At 37.5% G+C, this 17874-nt stretch overlaps 1 long non-coding RNA gene across 1 annotated transcript; it reads right to left on the bottom strand.

Annotated features, from left to right (window-relative positions):
• Positions 1–60: 60 nt before the first annotated feature.
• On the bottom strand, positions 61–2310 carry LOC135779332 (uncharacterized). Its single transcript, XR_012337783.1, has 3 exons — positions 2235–2310; positions 1771–1930; positions 61–1283 (listed from the first exon to the last, which is right to left on the bottom strand). It is a non-coding gene; the product is annotated as an uncharacterized lncRNA (long non-coding RNA).
• Positions 2311–17874: the final 15564 nt, after the last annotated feature.

The following is a 17874-nucleotide window of genomic DNA, read 5'->3' as shown; positions in this document are numbered from 1 at the left end:
CCGTACACTCTTAAAAAAAATGGTTCTATATCAAACCAGAAATGGTTCTATCACCCGCTTCATATATGGAACCCCCAAATGGTTCAATATAGAACCACTTTAATGGGTTCATTAAAAAGAACCCCAAATGGTTCTTTGAATCAAAGTTAGATGGTTCTATTTAGAACCATTAAAGGTTCTTTATAATTATGAGTAATTTATTATTGATAAGAAATTATAACCGATCCAGAAAATTATAAAAGTTTACTATTTATTAATTGTATTATACAGAAATATAAATCTATAAAAATTACTTAAAATCACATCTCTTTATTCTGTATTAGACAGCAAAACATTTAGTTTACATTTAAAATGTCTCATTTCATTCAACCATTTACTTATTTAATTATTTCCATTAAGCATTTTCACTTTTTAATAAACATACATGTGATATATATATATATATATTAAAATTGCATCTCTGTATTAAACAGCTAAACTCTTAATTACACTATACATTCAAAAATTTTGTTCAAGTTATTTCCCTTACGCATTTTCTGTTTTTATAAACAAAGATACTGTACAGTATATGCAGTACTCATTTTTAGTAACTTTTACATGTGTCTGAAATGATGAAAAGAAATCACAATGCATTTAAAGACAATTCATGAACAATCTATTAAATAGAATGACAATTTACACAAGTTGATTGTACATTTGTTTTGTACAGGTATTTAAATTTAAGCATACATTTTATAAATTAAAGTCACTGTGTGCTTAATGGCAAAAGGGTATTGAACATTGAAGAGAAAAAAACCCGCAAACAGTCATTCCACAGCCTGTGATGTCAATGTCTTCCACATATTATGTTCACATTGTCCATTATAAAGTTGATACTTTCAGCTTTGAGAGGATCAGGAGAGCCGTTGAACACTATGGTTGGTGTGGGACCTTTGGGTTCCTGTAAAACAAACATTTCACCTTTTAAGTGCTTTTTACCAATTAACAGAAGCCATCAAATACACTTAAAATTACCCCATAATAACACAAATAAAGTATGACAACTAGGGAAGCGACACTCAAGAACCAACAAGACTCATAATAATTGATGTGGAGCTGTATGCTATTTAAGGGTAAACAGAGTAATATTTTTATATTTGCATTGAATGTTACTTTAAATTAAGTGCCTCAAATGCTAATGAAATTACAGAAGACTATACTTACACTATTTACACATTAAAGGAAGCTGGGATTTTCTTAAAATAATGCTTGCAATAACATAAGTGCAGCATTCCTCACCAGACCTACAAAGATAAAAATTATTGTACATTAGGTACAGAAATCAATTACAGGGACATTTTACTCAAAAAAGAAAACTCATTCACTCACTCGTTATTTCAAACGTCCACGGCTTTCTTTCTTCAGCAGAACACAAAAAGATTTTGAAGAATGTCTGTAACCGAACAACGCTGGTAGCAATTTAATGGTCACAAAACCAATGCAGGTCAATGGGCACCATTGTTGTTCGATTACCATACTTTTTTTAAATATCTTCTGTTGTGTTCTGCTGAAGAAAGTGACGACAATTTTCATTTGTGGGTAAACTTTAACTCTTTCTCAGCCAGCGTCTCTTTATTAACAAGTTAACTCTTCAACTGCAAGGAAAAAGTTTATACTAACATTATTTTCATATTTTCACTTATACAATTTATAGGTGCTAGAACCTTTACATTGACAATGCAAATAAGGCTACTTTACACTGGGCAAAGAACAAGCATATGATGTAGTTACCTTCTGTGGTTTCCTCTGCTGTTCCAATGAGATTGGCGTAGAGATGTTTTTTACTTCATTCTTTTGCACTCCTGATGATGGTTGGGGCCATTTTATTTAGAGATGTTTCCATGTTCTTCACCAAGTCTGTTCCAAACCTCATTGTCATTCCATGCAGCATCTTAAAACACAAAATCTTTATATATACACTTTCAGACAAACAAGTTCCTTAAAGTCTACATTAACTTGAGGTTGCAATTGACTAGTGATGTATTTTTCAAAACACAATGTTCAATAAAAAATAGTGTGAAATATACAGAATTTAAATTAAGTCCTCAAATACTTTACAGTCTTTAATGCTAAATTCTAAATGAAATACATAAGAATTATCATTAAAGCTACAAAACACAGATTTCTTTTATTTTGCTCTTTGATGAACATTAGTGACAGAAGTCAGGTTTACGAGGTCCCTTTAAGCACCTTACCTTTTTGCATCAATGGGGTTTATATTTTAAAGCCAGTGACGTGTCATTACTGACGATTTATTAACCATGGTTATCTGTGAGGGGAAGGAAAAAGCATAAATTAGCCTACACTTCACAAACCAAATACGCATAAAAACCTGAACACGTTTGGTTTTTAAAACATTTGAATGCTAAATGTAAGTGTCTTAACAGCTACCATCAGATTAATTCATCATTTTGTGCATCACAAAAAACATGCATATCTAACGTTAGACTTGTTGCGGATACGAACGCTGCACTGCAATCGTGCATTTATAATACAGACCGGCAGAAATTTCCCAACTGTGGCCACCAGTTTACTTTTTTCTTCAGAGTTTAACTCCAACCCTGATAAAACACTCGTGAACAAACGAAAAATACTCACGGAATATGTGTAAAACTGCGACAAACATTTACATATCATTTCCCTTCCACCCGGTTCCCTTGACCACGCGCTTCATTCGTCTCCTTACAACACATAGCTGTCTTATTGTGATTGGCAATTTAATCTAAAATGACAAAGAAAAAAAGCAGGACTGTAACGTAATTCATTAAATCCCGGAACAAAATGTATTTAACAGAGCTTTTATAACTGACGGTTGACGAAGCCCGTCAGTGCTTTAACGTTCCCAGTTGTATTTTTTTAACTGAGGTAAATATTATAAATGTAGCTTCTATTACTATTTAGCACAAGACCTCTTACAAAATAAATATTAACTAATTATACTAAATATTTCAGTAATATCGTTTCAAAAATGTAGAAAGTTTACTTACCTCAGGGTACCAACAAGCAGAAATGCCGGTCCGGAGTCCGAACTCCTCAGTTTGAAAAGAAAAAAAACTGTCACGTCTGGAGGCTCATCTTCGCTTATGGTGCAACGCATATATACGCCACCAGAGGGCACTTTTGCGATTATTTGTTTTAAATGCCCCTTCAGGTTAAATTAAACATTGACAATATAGAATGTACAAATATAAAGAAAACACCTGGTTATTCACCAAAAACGCAAACTGCACTGTAAGTTTTATGCTAATGTACAAACTTGCATAAAAAAGCTCACAGGAAATGAATCATACAATAAATATAAATAGCCTATTTGTTGACTCTCTCTTTATTTGACCACAGCCTATTGAAACAAAAAGGTTTGTGAATGAGTTGTGTAGGTCTGTAATTATTGTGTAATCTTTAGTTTACACTTCAGTCACAAACGTGAATTATAGAACCATTTTAATAAAAATGGTTCTTTGCCCTCCAAGGGCTCTAAATGGAACCATTTTTTTGGTAAAAGGTTCTATTGGCCAAGTATAGAACCCCATGGTTTTATATAGAACCTCAAGGAACCTTTTTTTTTAGAGTGTAGTGTGCGTGATGGATTGTATTCTGATAGTAATTCTCTAAGATATGAGGGTGCTAAGCCATTTAAAGCTTTGTAGGTGATTAGTGATATTTTAAATTGGATGCGATATTTAACTGGTAGCCAGTGTAAAGATGCCAGAATTGGGCTTATGTGGTCATACTTCTTAGATCGAGTAAGTACCCTTGCAGAAGCGTTTTGAACTAGCTGAAGCTTGTTGACCTGATTTGAATGGCATCCCCCGAGTAGCGAGTTACAATAGTCTATTCTAGAGGTCATAAAAGCATGAATAAGCTTCTCTGCGTCAGATGTAGACAGTATATGGCGTATTTTTGAGATATTTCTAAGATGGAAGAATGCTGTGCGGCAGACGTTGGCGATATGACTATCAAAGGATAAGTTGCTGTCGAACATCACACCTAAGTTCCTAACCGTGGAAGATGGCACCACAGTACAGCCATCTATGTGCAATTTGTAATCTGACATATTATGTTTGTAGCGATTTGGTTCAATAATAAGTACCTCTGTCTTATTGGAGTTGAGCTTAAGAAAGTTATGTGCCATCCAGTCACTAACATCGCTAATGCAGTCTTTTAGCTTAGAAAACGTGTGTGTTTCGCTGGGATGCGAGGAGATGTAAAGCTGGGTATCATCCGCATAGCAGTGAAAACTTATGTTATGTTTCCTGATAATGTCTCCTAGGGGTAACATGTATAACGAGAACAGGATAGGACCTAAAACTGATCCCTGCGGTACACCGTATTTAACCAGGGAGTGATATGACTCTTCCTCATTTACATAAACAAAGTGATAGCGATTGGTTAGATATGACCTAAACCAGGCTAGCGCCTGACCACTGATACCAACATAGTTTTCTAGTCTATTGAGTAGGATTCTGTGGTCTATTGTGTCAAATGCTGCACTAAGGTCTAGTAATATAAGAATTGAGATTTCACCACGATCGGATGTTAATAGGAGGTCATTTGTAACTCTAAGCAACGCTGTCTCTGTGCTATGGTGGGGCCTGAATCCTGATTGGAACTTTTCATATGTACTATTATTTGTCAAGAATGTGCGTAACTGGCTTGCCACTACCTTTTCTAATATTTTCGAAAGAAAAGGGAGATTTGAGATTGGTCTAAAGTTATTAAGTTCTCTTATATTAAGACGTATAAGACGTCACGCCCCACAATTAGTCAAATTTGATATACATACTCAGACGCCGTCACGCTGTAGGCATTCCCCATAGCGTCAGCTCAGACACAGCATCTCGTTCCCTTCTCAGGGAACAAGGGTTACATAAGTAACCTCGAGACGTTTCTCTCTAAAAAAATACATGTTCAATATGGGGCACCGAAAAACATTTAAACACATGCAAGGATATAAGAGAGCACAAAGAGATGGCTCTCTTTCCTGTTCTCTTGTACTGTGTTAGGGTGTGTAACAACAGTACCGTGCCTGGGCACCCTTGCAGATGTGGATCTCGGGCATGGTTCACTTGTGCTCAGGCGCAGAATGTGCAATGTGATCACTCAAAATGATTGTGTGACCGCTCACCTTGATCCTCCTTCATAAAAACCTTCTGATGCATGCAGCAGGGGTAAGCTTTTCAGTTTTGATGTTGTGGTTGTTAGAATATGTTCATAATGTCCTCAGTTGTTCTGTGTTATGCATATGAGTAAGCCACAAGAGGGCACCAAAGTGTAAGCTATGTAAAACGCGTTCATGTTAATGTTTGTCCCCTGTGGGTTACGGTAGTATTCTTCTCAGTGTTCATCAGTGTGTGTGAGAGCTGCTCCGACCGTGAGAATGATGTGTCGGCAGCCTGTTAATAAATATACTTAAAGATTAATCTCCATCCTCATCATTTACCTCCGAATGCATCGCTAGCTGCAAACAGTAGTATTGCACAACTCAACAGGTTATGGGCCCAGGAGTTGTTCGGAGGAGCTTGTTTTCCACTGTTAGAAAGTCGCAACGGACCGCGTGCTAACAATGGCGGATGAACAAAGAAGGACATACAATATGCCTCAACTAATGTTCGATGGAGATGAATCAATGGAAAGAGATTTGGAAAACTAAAATGTTGGGAAACACTTTCATTTATCTCAACTCAACTCAACTCAACTTTATTTATATAGCACCACTAAAAACAACGATTGTTGACCAAGGTGCTGTACATTAATCCACAGTATAAAAAATAAAATGAAACTAAAAACATCAATTACACCAAAAAAGACAGGACAGAGACATAAAATACACTCCACACACCACAATATCAACTACACTTGTAAGCCAAGGAAAACAAGTAGGTTTTGAGTTTAACCTTAAACTCATGTAGTGTAGTGGCAGTTGTAATAACAGAAGGTAGACTGTTCCACAGTTTTGGTGCAGCCACAGAAAACGCTCGATCTCCTCTAGTTTTTAATTTGACCCGCGGAACACTTAACGTTCTCTGATTGGATGACCTAAGTGATCTTCCAGGATTATGGATGGAGATTAAGTCAGCAATGTATTCAGGAGCCAGCCCATTCAAGGATTTAAAAACCAACATCAAAACTTTAAAATCAATTCTAAAACGTATTGGGAGCCAGTGCAGAGACTTAAGCACAGGGGTGATATGCTCTCGTTTGCGCACACCAGTAAGGAGCCTAGCAGCTGCATTCTGCACCATTTGCAGACGATTAAGATTTGCTTGAGTGATGCCTAAATACAAGGAATTGCAATAGTCAAGCCTTGTCGAAATAAAAGCATGAATCACCCTTTCAAGGTCCTTAAAAGAAAGAAAAGATTTAACTTTAGCTAGGAGTCTGAGATGAAAAAAACTGGTTTTGACTACCATGTTAATCTGTTTGTCAAATTTAAGAGTGCTATCGAAAACCACGCCTAGGTTCTTCACAAATGGTTTTACACATGGAAGTAGAGACCCAAAATTTATGCAAGGGGCGTTCACTGCTACTGATGATTCAAAAACAATAATCTCAGTTTTATTTTCATTAAGGTGGAGAAAATTTAGGGACATCCAAGCCTTTACCTCTGCCAGACAAGCCAACAGAGTATCTAAGCCCATGTTGTTTGATCCCAGGGGTAGGTAGACTTGGGTATCATCTGCATAGGTATGAAAGGAGATTCCATATTTTCTAAAAATTGACCCTAGGGGAAGCATATATAAAGAAAATAAAATCGGCGCAAGGATGGAGCCTTGAGGGACCCCACATGTAAGAGGTGCTGCATTTGAAGTAAACTCACCAATTTTAACAGAAAACTTTCTGTTACTCAGGTATGATTGAAACCATTTAAGAGCATTTCCCCGAATGCCCACCCAGTGCTCCAGACGTGAAATAAGAACAGAGTGGTCAATGGTGTCAAATGCTGCACTCAGATCTAACAGCACCAACACAGCAGACCGGCCAGAATCAAGGGTCAATAAAATATCATTTAAAACTTTAACCAAGGCTGTTTCTGTAGAGTGATTTTTCTTAAAGCCGGATTGAAACACCTCAAAGATCTTGTTTCCATTCAAAAAACTCTGGAGTTGGTAAAACACTATTTTCTCTAAAATCTTAGAAATAAAAGGAAGATTAGAAACTGGTCTAAAATTTGTCAGAACTGTCGGATCTAAATTTGGCTTTTTCAGAAGTGGTTGTACAATTGCATGCTTCATGTCGTCTGGTACCATTGCAGTTTTAAGGCAGCTATTCATGATCATTTGGACAATAGGCCCAATCACCTCAAAAATGTTTTTAAAAAACCATGGAGGAAGAACGTCATATGGGGATCCTGAAGGTTTGAGCTTGCCAACAATATCTTGTAACACAGTCAAAGTTACAGGCTCAAATTGACTCAGGAAACCTGTACACACTGGCGGGATAATAGACTCACAAGATATAGGAGAGATATTTTGTCTAATGTTACTTATCTTATCCACAAAGAAATTTAAAAATGTGTCACACATAGCCAAGGACTCTGTGAGGACAGAACCAACAGAGGGGTTAACAACAGCATTTATGATGGAGAAAAGAGCTCTTGGATTGTGATTATGTTTTTCTATCAAATCTGAAAAATATTTAGACTTTGACTTTTTTACCGTCTTCTGATATTGTATCAGATTGTCCCTTAACATTTCATATGAGACTTGCAACTTGTCTTTTTTCCACCTTCTTTCGGCCCTTCTGCAAACCTGGCGAAGAGCACGGGTATCATCATTGAGCCAAGGCTCAGACATTGGTTTGTGTTGTTTGGCTTTTAAGGGAGCCAAGGAATTTAAAATATCATTGGAGGTGATATTAAAGTAATTAAGAAAATCTGCACCACTCCAATTATCACAAAATAAGTCTGCTGATTGAGACACTTCCTTAAAAACAGTTGTGAACTCGGTACAAGTAGTTGTTGTAATCTTACGAGACAGTCGAACAGCATTAATAGGTTTTGTGATATTAACACTAATAGGCATTCTAAAAGTAACAGGCTTATGATCAGAAATAGCATGATCTTCTATTAACACATCACACAATGTCAGGCCGTGTGAAAGCACCAGATCAAGAGTGTGACCCTGAATATGAGTAGAAGCATTAACATACTGTACCAAATCAAAGGACTCGACAAGACTCAAAAATTCCTTTGCCAATAAATTAGCTGGACAACACACGTGTATATTAAAATCCCCAATAATTAACAGTCTATCAAAATTGGGGATAATTCCCCCTAAAAAGTCTGAAAAATCATTGATAAAATCTTTATAAAACTTAGGTGGACGATAAATAACTGAAATCACCACTGAGCTGTCTAGTTCCAAAACAAATGTTTGCGATTCAAAACTCGAATAAACATCAGTCGCTAACATTCGACAATAATAGTTCTGTTTAAAAACAGAGGCCAGTCCTCCCCCTCGGCCAACAGAACGAGGGGAATTAAAACATGTACAGTCAGTTGGTACAAGTTCAGAGAGTGGGCTCCTATCCCCTGCGTTAAGCCAAGTTTCCGTGATAAAAAGAAAGTCTAGGCTGCGTGAAGTAAAAAAGTCATTGAGGATGATAGTCTTGTTAACCACTGACCTGGCGTTGATCAAAGACATCCTGATCTGCCGCGGCTCGACGGTCCGCTGTGTAACCCGGCATAGCGGACGCAGGTGGCTAGCACAAACGCCGCCGCGGCGCAAACGGGGTGATCGGCTCTTTGGACGTTGATCCAAAAGATCACCTACAATTGGTGTATTCCAAACATGCAGTCGTTCCAGCGATCTCCTCACCACAAAGCGGCCACAGGCTGTTGCATAAGCGCGGAGGCCCGTAATGCGCGGGGAGACCGATTCAGACATCAGGAGGAGCTTGAACTTGACTGCTAAACCTCCACGTCTTCCCCGTCTTTTCCGGCGCTTCCTTCCAGGCAGAGGACAATGGAGGCAGCGCAGATAGTCAGGTATAGTCACCAAAGTTGAATGAAACTGGGTACCATACTGGATATCACGAAATAAATCTTCAGTTGTGTTTTTAATATCAAACAGCGTTTGGCGATCATACGTTAAAAATGATGAAACATTTTGTAAAATAGCAAACACAAAACACGTTAAAACAGAAAAACGAACAAGTAAAACAGACAGCGGACGGCAAGCCCTGCACACCGGCGCCATCTCGCAAAAACTGGACTAAAAGACACGGTGTTAAAAGAACCGCAGTCAGAAGCTGAGATAGCAGCGGACGCAAAAAAAAAATGCAGACGCATATGCACAACTCATTTTAATGTTAGATGATAAAAGTCTATCATTAGTTATGAGAGATGCGCCCAACAACGGAAGAAAAGCTCTAGAAATACTGAGGGGATATTATGCAGGGAAGGGAAAGCCCCGTAAAATAAGTTTATACACGATGTTGACGTCGCTTCAAAAAGCAAACGATGAAAGTGTGATGGACTATATCATCAGGGCAGAGATCGCCATTACGGCACTGCGTAACGCAGGTGAAACGTTAGGAGATGGACTGCTAGTGGCTATGGTCTTAAAAGGACTGCCTGAGAGTTTTAAGCCATTCGCAATACACATGGTGCATACAGATGACAAAATCACGTTTGCTGAGTTCAAGACTAAACTACGCGATTTTGAGGAAACTGAAAAGATAAAAGCTACTGAGTCGAGGGACAGTGTGATGAAAACTCATGGGAAAGCTGGACGACGACCCGCAAAGACGAACGCACGTGAGTGGAACAAAGATGATGCAGAGATAGTGTGTTTTAAGTGTGGTAACAAAGGCCATAGAGCTAGAGCATGTCGACAGAAAGTGTGGTGTAGTATATGCCGAAGAGACACACACAAAGACGCAACATGTAGGCGTAAGGACATTAAAGACGTTAATGGTGTAGGGACATTTAAGAAGATGTCGAGGACTATGCTTTCAAGATGAAAGACAGAGAGACCCGTACCCAGCGGCAGCCAATGTGCAGCATCAAGGAAAATGGTCTAATGGTGGACATGGGGGCTACGTCTCATATCATCACGGACCTAACTATGTTCAAGAGTTTCGACAACACTTTCAGGCCTGAAACACACAGCATCAAGCTGGCAGACGGCACTCGATGCAATGGAGTCGCTCAGCGGAAGGGAAATGCTGAGGTTTTCCTAATCGACAGCGAAGGGCAGCAACGAAAGTCAGTGCTAAAAGACGCTTTGTTTGTGCCATCATACCCCCAAAGCATCTTTTCAGTGAAGGCAGCGACCGCAAATGGGGCTACAGTTGTTTTTAAAGAAAACAAAGACACCCTGATAACCAGAGACGGTAAAAGATTTAACATACATGTTTACGGCAAGTTATATTATTTGCATACTGGAACTGAATCTAATGATAAGTGTAAGGCCTGCCATGACATACAAACGTGGCACGAGATCTTAGGTCACTGTCACTATGAAGACATTGTTAAGTTGCAGGATATTGTCGAAGGCATGCAGATCAAAGGTAAAGCTGGCAGACCCGAACAAGAGTGTGAGGTGTGTATTCAGGGAAAGTTTGCCCAAACCAGAAATCGGGACCCTGATGCCAGAGCAAAGACACCATTACAGATGGTACACACAGACCTTGCAGGACCAGTAGCTACAGAATCGATGGACGGTTACAAATATGTGCAGTCATTCACTGACGACTATTCGAGCGCAGTGTTTGTATATTTCCCAAAGAAGAAAAGTGACACCGTACAGGCTACTGAAAAATTTCTAGCGGATGTATCCACTTATGGGAAAGTGAAGTGCATAAGATCCGACAACGGAACTGAGTTTACGTGCAATGACTTTCAAGCATTGTTGAGGAAAAACAACATCAGGCATGAAACGTCAGCTCCGCATTCCCCGCACCAAAACGGAACCGCAGAAAGAAACTGGCGTACTCTTTTTGAGATGGGAAGATGCATGTTAGTTGAAAGTGCATTACCAAAGCAACTATGGCACTACGCAATACAAACAGCTGCAGTGGTACGCAACAGATGTTTCAACAAGCGTACAGGACAGACCCCTTATGAGTTGATAACTGACAAGAAGCCAAATGTGTCAAAAATGCAAAATTTCGGATCTGTATTCTACACTTACAAGCAGGAAAAAGGAAAATTTGATTCCAGGTGTGACCAAGGTCGTTTTGTAGGCTACGACAAGAACAGCCCAGCGTACTTGGTGTATCATCCAGATACAAAGAAAGTACAAAAACACAGACTAGTCAAATTTGTGAGCAAAGCGGCTGCAGAAAAAGAGACACAGACAGGTGAGCAAGATCTAAGTGATGTTTATGTCGGAGTGAAACCCAAGACTGGTGAGACTACACAGAGAAGGAGTACAGAAAATGCTCCAGAGCCAAGTGTACAGAGTAGAAGTACAGATAGTGATAGTCTAAATGAAGCAACCAGGTCCAGTGATCGCAGTCAATCACAAAATGTGACAAATGGTGAACCCGAGAGTAGACGATACCCGACCAGAGAGAGAAAAACACCGAGTTACTTGGATGACTTCGTAACTGAAGACAGTGATAATGATGAGGTGAATATCACAATAGATTATTGCTGCAGAGCGGTGTGTGGCATTCCACAGACTTTTGAGGGAGCAAAGAGGTCAGCTAACTCAAAAGAATGGATAAAAGCCATGGATGAAGAAATCCAGTCTCTAAACGAAAACAAAACGTTTACCCCGACGATACTGCCCATCGGCAAGAAAACAGTTGGGGGTAGATGGGTCTACTCTATAAAGACTGATGTAGATGGAAATGACAAGTACAAAGCCAGGTTTGTGGCCAAAGGTTACAACCAGAGAATGGGAATAGACTATGGAGAGACATTTTCACCCACTGCGGATTTGACAAGTGTAAGGGTCGTGCTACAAAAAGCTGCACAAGAAAATTTACTCCTACATCAAATGGACGTGAAAACTGCATACTTGCATGCTCCCATAGACTATGAGATCTACATCAATCCACCAGAGGGTTACCAAGAGAAAGAGGGTATAGTTTTCAAACTAGAGAAGTAACTTTACGGTTTGAAGCAATCCGGGTGAAACTGGAATAAGATTTTGCACGATTGTCTTTCTGAGAACGGATTCACACAAAATGCAGCTGATCACTGTGTTTATGCCAAAGAGTCAAAAGGAGAAAAGGTGATCATAATTACATGGGTTGATGATTTAATCATTGCTGCGAGCAATCATCAGAGACTGAAAGAAGTGAAAGAGATGCTTGCAGAAAAGTTTAAGATGAAAGACTTGGGTAAATTGAAACATTTTCTGGGTATTGACTTTAATCTGTCAGATGGGTGTATAAAAATGACACAGGAAAAATACACTAACAAGATACTACAGCGTTTTAATATGCAAGACTGTAGAATCAGAGAAACACCATGTGAACAGAAATTAGAGTATACTAAAAATGTTGTAAAGATGAAAGATGTAAAAATGTACTGTTCTACTGATAACATGATTGCTGATATAATGACCAAACGTGTAACTAAGTTCAAATTAAGTAGGTTTGCAAGTGTTCTTTTTGGACATTAATATGTGTTTGACAAAAAGGTCTACATGTATTTATATCTTCTATTTTTGTTACATAACAACCTGAGTACAAGTGGGGGTGTTAGAATATGTTCATAATGTCCTCAGTTGTTCTGTGTTATGCATATGAGAAAGCCACAAGAGGGCACCAAAGTGTAAGCTATGTAAAACGCGTTCGCGTTAATGTTTGTCCCCTGTGGGTTACGGTAGTATTCTTCTCAGTGTTCATCAGTGTGTGTGAGAGCTGCTCCGACCGTGAGAATGATGTGTCGGCAGCCTGTTAATAAATATACTTAAAGATTAATCTCCATCCTCATCATTTACCTCCGAATGCATCGCTAGCTGCAAATAGTAGTATTGCACAACTCAACAGTGGTGTTTGTGGGAGATGAACCATTTGAGAACATATCTTATGAAACACTAAATATAAACAGTAACTGGGTTATAAAAATACACTGAAATGTTTGAAGTGCGGCACTTAAACTTACTCTTAAACATTTTTCATGAGATTATATACAAGTTTCAAGTAAATTAGCTTTTTCTGTTATGTTTATTTTCTCACAGCATGATCATCCTGCTCATATCCTGTTTTTCATATCATGTTTGTTTGTTTGTTTGTTTTTACATTAAAGAGTAACTAAACCCTAAACCAACTTTTTTAAGTTAATGATCTGTAAGAATGGGGTTTTATTAGTGCTGTTCATTGATTTTAGTACATTTTTTGACATTTGGGTATAAAGTGTTTCAATACTACAATATATGGTGTATAAACGTCTGAGTGCTGCCCTCTTCAGGTTGAACGATGGCTACTGCACTTGAATTTTCCTATTGGATGTTGGGTCCAAAAAAATACCTTGTGATGTAAGCAGGTTCAAGCTCACCACGCCATTGTTACGATCTCACCACACACTTGAGTTCGTCGTCCCCTCTATCTCCGTTGGGATCTGCCCACTTTTCTTGCATTTTTCAAATATTGCCAGTGGGTGGAGTCAGGCTCTGACCAGGGGTTAAGTTACACTTTAAACAAACCCCACCTTGCATTGTATTATGATAACTAACATTAACTATAGCGTAACTATATTTGAGTCCCCATCACTTGACTATAATGATAACTTTATGCAAAGCATTAACCTTTAATGGGATTAACTAATATTGAATATTTCCTTAAAATGATTTGTAATTGTTCACATGTCATTAAATGTGTAAATATGCTGTTCTTGTTGCATTTACATGTAGAGTGGCTATATAACCAGCAGATGTCCTCAACACACTGCATTTCTCATATATCAAAACAGTAAAGTTGGTGTAATCTAATATCTCACCTTTACAGAACAAAAGTGATAGATAAATAATACTGAATAAAAAATAATGTTTCAGTCGTCACTATGATTTGTTAGAAGTATTTATTTGTTGTGTATACATACCTAAAATTTATTTGAGCACAAATATCTCCACCAAACAAATTAAAGTTGTTGAGTGCTTAATAGCTGCTAATATTAGTTATTAATTTAAACTGTTGAAATCATTTAAATTTACCCGTTATAACCCACAATTTTTAAATATGTATGTACTTAAAAAGTGTAGATATTTTTTTGAAAATAAAGTTAAGATTTGCATAGCAGAAGTCAGTTCCCCAGTTCACTGCAATGCAACCACAGTTTTATATTTATATAAATATATAGACTAATTATTTAAAAAGGTTAAAGGTCATAACAATATGATACATTACTGTACAGATGTGCTAGTAAATGTTATAAATTAGAAGGAAGTGTCCTCAGCATCACCTTCATGATTCTTAACATCTCAACCAAAGTGATGATTTGGAGGAAAACTCAACATTATGTATCAACATCGCTTTAAACAAGCATTTAAAATTGGATGAAAGCTGAGCGCACACACAAATAGAAGTGACATTGACTGAACGCTAATATTAACATACTTAAAGGGATTCATAGACTCCACTTTCAATTCATAGACTAAGATGTCATTTTGTTGTTTTGACTGAGTTAAGTCAGGTATAAACTGTGCAATGGTTCTTAATTTACTTTATTTTGAGTCAGGCCAAATTTCTGCTTTGTCATACAGTGTACTGGGGAAACAATATGGCAACCGATTAACCTCCAACCAGCAACCGGATCGTCAGATTAATAATTTTGACAGCCCTTGTGAGGATGTTGCACAAGGTTAGTAGTAGTCAAGTCACACCCTAACAACCAGATTGTAAATCAATGTTGTGAGCTTTGGCTTTACATTGCATGCGATTCACTTGTATAGCCAGGCTTGGTATTTAACAAAAACAATTCTGAACTCGCAGCGTAGGCCCAGATTTATGCCAGAAAACAGTGTACATTTATTATACCGCTTCATGTCTATATGGGTCTGTAGGACAGCTGGTATACAATACATTTAAAGTTATTCATGAAGAGACATGTAAAACAATAAAATCTCAGGTGGTGTCGTTAACTCAGATTTGACCCTCAGGATAAACTGGTTACAGAAATGAAACTCTTTGCTCCCCTAATCTCTTAATCACAAAGGCTTTTGCACTGTTAGCCTTCAGGCTCACATCATTGGGTATCTGTTGAATATATATTGCATTATGTATATATGTTGTTCTGAGATTGCAATTTTATATTCATGTGTGGTTTCATTTTAAAGGTCATGGTGCGATGGGTAAAAAGGTCCCATTTCCAAAAGTCTAAGATAAGATGGATAAGATGGTTTTAGAACTTAAGATAGAAGATGCATTTCTTGTAGAGGTGGGTTTTTTGCCATGATACTTCTGGCTAGTTTGACCAGGTGTCCTTTAGGGTCACTTGGAAAAGGTCAAACTGGACTTTTATCAAGGGTGTCCTTTAGTATCACTTGGCACAGGTCAAACTGGATTTTTGTAGTTTTACGATGTCTTTGTTCTTGTCAGTATTTAAGGTACATTGGCAAAGAATTTAGGGAGGCATTCTGCAACAGTATTCAAACCTTATGGAGGCATTCTGTAACCAGAAGCTCCCACACTATGTGTGTTTAAAACATGGGGCGGCCTGACGTAAAAGTATTAGTTTACGCGGGAACCTCTGACTAAAATCAGACTGCCAATTTTGTGTCCATGAGATATACGCAACGGCCGGCTTATACTCTGTGCAATATCGGGTCCCTAATGAACGAATAACTAAGACTATGGGAATTTATAAATAATCAAATATCTAAATTATGATCAGCAGATAATTGGTATAATGCACTAAAGTATTAGTATATTAAATTATAGTCAGATTATAATTGAAACTTATTGAAATTAATTTAATCCTGATAAATGGAATTGTTATTTTAGAAGTGCCAAGACACGAAGGAACACAAGATCCCTTCACCCACGCCATTGGCTTCTGTCGTTGGGCCAATGGGTGGCTCCTTACAGCTTGGTGATCCCGACGTGATATAATTAATTATTAGTATTAATTAAAAGAGATCTTATCATCACCGTATGAACATGATCGAATTCTGTCCTTTCGGCGCAATATTCGTATTTGCCTGGAACAAAAGGATTTGGATCTTCCCTTCTCATTCTCCAGCTGGTGGTTAGTCAATTTTATTGCCTCTTAGAAATGTTAACAGAGAGCATAGACGCACCCAAATAATAAACATTTGATAGAATATGTCAGATATACGCAGAAATCCGTTGGGGCTAAAGAATTAGATAAACCACATTATCAGAGAAATAATAGCAGCAGTGTAGATGAGGAGAAATGACCTTTTCAGCAAATCAAAGAGCTTTTGTTTGTTAAAGCAACAAAAGATCAATTTAAAATTGATTCACATTTTATGCTGGTTCTCAAATAAGGGTAAACATTAAATAATCAACGTATAAATAATCAAACATCTAAATTATGATCAACAGATAATTGGTATAATGCACCAAATTCTTAGTATATTAAATTGGAGTCAGATTATAATTTAAACACAGAGGTCAAAGAAATTAATTTAATCATGATAAATGGAATTATTATTTTAGAAGCGCCAAGACATGAAAGAACAAGAGATCCTTTCACCCACGCCATTGGATTCCGTCGTTGGGCCAATGGGTGGCTCCTTACAGGTCCTATACAGATGTACAAGATGAGTGTTGAAGCTAATGCAACAATAAAGTATTGATTAAGCATAAGTGCTGAAGACCTACAGTATTGTTAAAAAAGAATCACAGAAGGAAAGATGAAATAAAATTAAAGTTAGCAACAGAAACAGAAACAACCAAATGGAGTCTAAGTTGAACATCAGCTGTAAATAACCCACCACATGAAGACTTCACTTATTTCTGTTATGTCAAAGCTCTCATTAAGAATGATTAGTTGAGACTTATTATTTGCATTTTGTAAGTTGGAAGTCACCAGTATGTCAAATAATAATAACAAGCTTCCTAATGTTATCTTCATTCTCTGCTTTTTCTTCAGCACTATCTTCATGTTTCAGCTACATTTTCATTTACTATAAATTGGTGTTTGTGGAGTCATTTAATCCACCTCTGTTCAGATCTTGAGAGATTTACTGTGATGAAGCTTTGTTCTATTAAGTTACGTTTCATTTTTTGAGAGTGAAAACACGAAGTCGAAACAATAAAACATAACATTGATTAAGTGCCATTACTATTTTAACATTTCAGTATTTGCTGGTTCATTGTATAGTGTTGACACATGTTTTCATTGGTTGCTTGCTATCTTGGTTTTCTTGGTTATCTGGGTTATATTTTGATGAGAAAACATTTCCATCTGGTTGCAGTCTCCAAGTCAATTTTGTGTTCTCTATCCCATTATCCTTCAGTTTCTGCTTTATCTGAAGAATAAAATCAATCATTATTATTGAATTCTGCTGTTAGACATAAACATTATCTCTGTCTTAATAAACAACACTACTAGCACTTTATACTAGTAAGCTACAAAAAAGCATAAAACAAACAAAAGAGTATCTTAAGGTATTTTTACCACACATTGAGACTGAATGTGAGACACCTACGGAAAGAGTAACTGGTCAATTATCTCTCCTATCAAGTAATCAGATGATAATTGACTGGTTTTTCATATATTACAGTTGTTAATCTCAATCACTTTGGTGCATTTCTCACAACACTATTTTCATTTGCACAATTACAGTTAGTTCAACCTCCACAACATTTAGTCATTTGTGTACATCATAGTAAGTAGCAGTTTCTCATTCCATTGAACAAATTGCAAATGCTTTTGGACATGCATTAACTGCTTTCATACAACTCTCAGCT

The sequence above is a fragment of the Paramisgurnus dabryanus genome, chromosome 1, assembly GCF_030506205.2.
Source record: "Paramisgurnus dabryanus chromosome 1, PD_genome_1.1, whole genome shotgun sequence".
Classification (NCBI taxonomy): domain Eukaryota; kingdom Metazoa; phylum Chordata; class Actinopteri; order Cypriniformes; family Cobitidae; genus Paramisgurnus; species Paramisgurnus dabryanus.
Note: the sequence above shows the minus strand (reverse complement) of the source record. Positions and strands in the feature narration are given on the sequence as shown.